This window comes from Cupressus sempervirens, chromosome 5 (genome assembly GCF_028749045.1).
Source record: "Cupressus sempervirens isolate cs-2001-9-10 chromosome 5, ASM2874904v1, whole genome shotgun sequence".
NCBI lineage: Eukaryota > Viridiplantae > Streptophyta > Pinopsida > Cupressales > Cupressaceae > Cupressus > Cupressus sempervirens.
The window spans coordinates 957,957,504-957,962,097 of NC_143122.1; positions in this window are offsets into that span (position 1 = coordinate 957,957,504).

The following is a 4,594-nucleotide window of genomic DNA, read 5'->3' on the forward strand; positions in this document are numbered from 1 at the left end:
ATAGAAAGTCATATAAACCATTCCATTGTGAGATCGTTAAGTTTCTTGTTTCCCTATTTCGTGTTCAGTAGAATTGTGTATTTTTTATGAGTTTCTATCAAGCATGGCTTCAACGAGTTTTAAACCTTAAATTCTAATGTTTTATGGAAATAATTATGATGCTTGGGATTTTAAAATGAATCTTATATTTGATTCCTATGTGTTATTAGATATAATATTGAATGGTTATGTTGAACCTATAGATGAGTCTACTTTAAATGCGAATAAAAATAAAAATCTTGATGACTCAGTTCTTGGAAAAAGTAAGTCAACTGTTACAACCAAGCAAGCTTGGGATATTCTTGATATTGCATGTCAAGGTACAAGTAAGGTAAATATTGTTAAATTTTAAGAACTTAGAAGAGAATTTACAAATGAAGGATTGTGATTCTATAGAGAACTTTTCAAATCATGTTATCAATATGGTTAATAAAATAAAAGAATATATTAAGAATGTTTCCTCCAAAATTTGATAATATTGCAGTTGCAATTGAAGAATCTAAGGATTTAACATAATTATCTATAAAAGAGGTTTTTGGATCACTGTATAATTATGAAGACGGGTTGAAAAAGCATAATGGTAATTCACTAGACAATGCATTCAAAAGACTAATGACATTTGATAGAGGTAGAGGAAGAGGAAATTGTAGACTTAAAGGAAGAGGAAGAGGCAAATATAATTTTCAAAAACAAGAAAGAAAGATTCTAGACTAGGAGGAGGGAGAAGTCAACACTTCAACTCAAAGGGATGCAATAATAGCCAAACATCATAGAGGTATGATAAACAAAAGTTCAATGTTATTACTACTAGAAGTTCGGACATTTTTCAAATGAGTGTACAAAGAAACAAGATAATAAGAGTAAGCAAAGTGTGAATTTATCTAAGATTAGTCATAAGACATTGTTCATTACTTCCAATGTATCCCAAGAGAGTTCAAATGATTTTTGGTTTCTAAATAGTGATTGCAAAAATAATATGATAGGTATTTATATATTTTTGAAAAATTGGATAGACTAATTAATTCAGAAGTGAAGTTGGGAAATAATGAGATAGTGGGAGTAAGTGGAAAATGTACAATCAATGTCATAACAAGGTATGGTAGTAAATCTATTTCTACTGTATACTTTGTACCTGGTTTGAACATAATCTTATAAGTGTGAGGCAACTTAGACAAAAAGGTTTCAAAGCTATTTTTGAGAAAAATGTGTGCACTATATTTGATATGCCTCCTAGTAACTTAGTGATTGCAAGGTTAGAAATAACAAACAACATAATGTTTCCACTTTGAATGAAGAGCAATATGATTGATGAAATTACAACAAGTTTCAAGGAAATAAGTCAAGATAAGACATGGATATGACACTTGAGGTATAGTCATCAAAATCTCAAAAAATTATCTTTATTGCAAAGAAAGGAAATGGTAAGAGGCTTACCCCAATTGAAGCATAATTAAGTCTATGTGAAAGTTGTATTTTGGTCAAACATCATAGAGAGAGTTTTTCAAAAGGGATGTCATATAGAGCAAGGGTGCCTTTAGAAATTCTGCATTAAGATATATGTGGTCCAATGAAAACACCATCATTAATGGGGAGAGCTTTTTCTTCCCTGAACTTTTATCGATGAATTTAGTAGAAAGATGTGTTTACTCACTTAAATACAAATCTAAAACATTTGGAAAATTTCTAGAATTACGGGCTCTTGTTGAGAAAGAAATTGGCTTAGCTATCAAGGTATTGAGATCTGATAGAGGATGAGATTCTAAGTCAAGTGAATATTTAGATTATTGTAGGGATCATGGAATTAAAAATAAATTTACTTCTAGTTACACACTATAGCAAAATGGTGGTGTAGAGAGAAAGAATAAGACAATAATGGAGATGTCAATGAACATGTTGAAAGATAAGAATCTCCCTGATGAGTATTGGACTGAGGTAGTTTCTTGTGTTGTTTATATCTTGAATAGGAGTCCAACAAATATAGTGAGGGAAATGATTTCACAATAATAATGGAGTGGTAAGGTTTATAGCATTTCTCATCTGAAAGTATTTGGTTGTATTGCATATGCACATGTTCTTAAACAAACTAGAAGTAAATTAGATGATAAGAGTGAGAATTGTTTTTTTGTTGGCTATAATGAGCAATCTAAGCCATATAAATTGTTTAATCCTATTACCAAAAGAGTAATTATAAGTAGGGATGTTGTATTTAAGGAGTATGAATCCTAGGATAGAAATATAAATAAAATAGTTATAGGTGCTACAATAATTCCATGTGATGGGAAGTAGAAAAAGGATCATGAACATCAAAAGGATCAACAAAGTGACCAAGAAGGAACCCCACCAAAAAGTCTAGATCAAGATCACTTAAAAAATTAAGTTGAACATGGAGAATGTTCAAGTTCACAAGCAAGTAATGATTCAAGCCCTATACTTGCACAATTAAGATCAAGGATTACAAGCAAGAAAACTAGAAGCTTGAAAGAGATTTATGATCAAGGAACTAAAATAGATTTGCGATCGAAATTTTCTTTATTTTCTCAAGATCCTATATATTTTGAAGATGCAATTAAGGAAGGACATTGGATTAATGTGACGAATTATAAAATATAATTTATTGAGAGAATTGATACATTGGAACTAGTTAATTTTCCTAAAAACAAAGAATGCATAGGTGTAAAATGAGTTTATAAGACCAAGTATAAAGCTAATAGAGATGTAGACATATATAAGGAAATGTTAGTTGGTAAGGGATTTTTAAAGGAATATGGGGTTCAGTATAATGAGACATTTGCACCTATAGCAAGACTTGATACTATCAGATTAATATTAGTTATTGTAGCTCAAAACAAATGGATGCTTCACCAAATGGATGAATGGATATTTGGAAGAAGAATTCTATGTGCAGGAACCACTATGCTATGAAATAAGAGGATACGATGACAAATATTATAAGTTTACAAAGACACTCTATGGATTGAAACAAGCTCCAAGAGCTTGGTATAAAAAAATAGATTCTTACATGATAGAGAATGGATTCAAGACAAGTAGTGAATCTACATTATTTATGAAGATCAATGAACAAGGTCAGATTTCGATTGATTGTTTATAAGTTGATGATTTCATCTTTACAGGCAATCTATATATTGACATGTTTAAATCAACAACGAAAAGGGAATTGGAAACAACCGATCTAGGACTATTGAAATATTTTCTTGGCATTGAAGTTACTCAAAATTATAAAAAAAAATTTATTTTTTGAAGTAAATATGCAGAAAAGTTTTGAAAATATTTAGGTTGATAAGTTGTAGTCTAGTTTCTACACCTATGGTAGTAAGAACCAATATAAAGAAAGAAGATACTGAGAAAGATTTTGACTCAACTATATTTAGAAGATTGGTTGGTAGTTTAATGTATCTCACAACAAGTAGACCATATATTATGTATGGAGTGAGTTTAATCTCTAGATTCATGGACTCGTCTAAGAACTCACATTGGTAGTAGGATAAAGAATACTGAGATATACTGCAAGAACTATGAATCATGGAATATTGTATTCTACTTCAAATGATTTTCAATTAGTTGGATATATAGATAGTGATTTTGTAGGGAATATTGAGGATAGAAACACATCTCGATATGCATTTTATCTTGGGATAGGTGTTGTGGCTTGGACATCAAAGAAGCAACCTGTAATAACAATCTCATAAGCTAAACCAGAGTATGTAGCAAGAAAAACAACAACATGTCAAGCAATATGGATGTGAAAGATTTTGAAGACTTAATGCAAGCTCAAGATGAACCTACTACAATCTATTGTGATAACAAGTCTACTACTACACTTTCAAAGAACCACGTGTTTTACAAGAGGACAAAGCATGTTGACATAAGGTATCACTTCTTTAGAGAGCTAGTTAGTAACAAACAAATTAATCTACATCATTGCAGATACCTTTACCAAGGCTTTAGCACAAAGACAATTTGAGATTTTGAGGGAAGCTTTAGAAATTGTAATTATTAATGAAGTTGTACTAGTAGATAGTAGAAATCAAGGGGAGTGTTAGAAATATTAATTTCTATTTGGAAATAATTTTCTCTGTCATTAAATATTTCTAAATTTTTAAGTTTTCATCTGTAGTACTTTCCAGAACTATGTAGATATTTTGTCTTCTCTTCTAATGCTAGACATTTCTCGAATATTGTACACTTTCTTATAAAAGAGACACTATGTATTCATTTGAACAATCACGATGAATGAAATAGAATCTATTTATATTGTGTCATACAGAAACATAACGCTTTAAATATTGTGTCATACAGAAACATAACGCTTTAAGTTACAACAGAGAAAATTCATTTTCTAAACATTTCGAAGTTGATGGAAGTAAGAAGATGTGGGGAAACAACTAAAATTTTTGGAAAAAAATCGGAAGACAAAAAATTGTCTTGGTTTTATCTTTGATATTTTTTAAGGTTGGAGATTAGTCTGTACCAAAGCAAAATCTGTGTCTGACATGTACAGAAAGGAATTGAGTACCCTATGTTATTTAATCTGCAG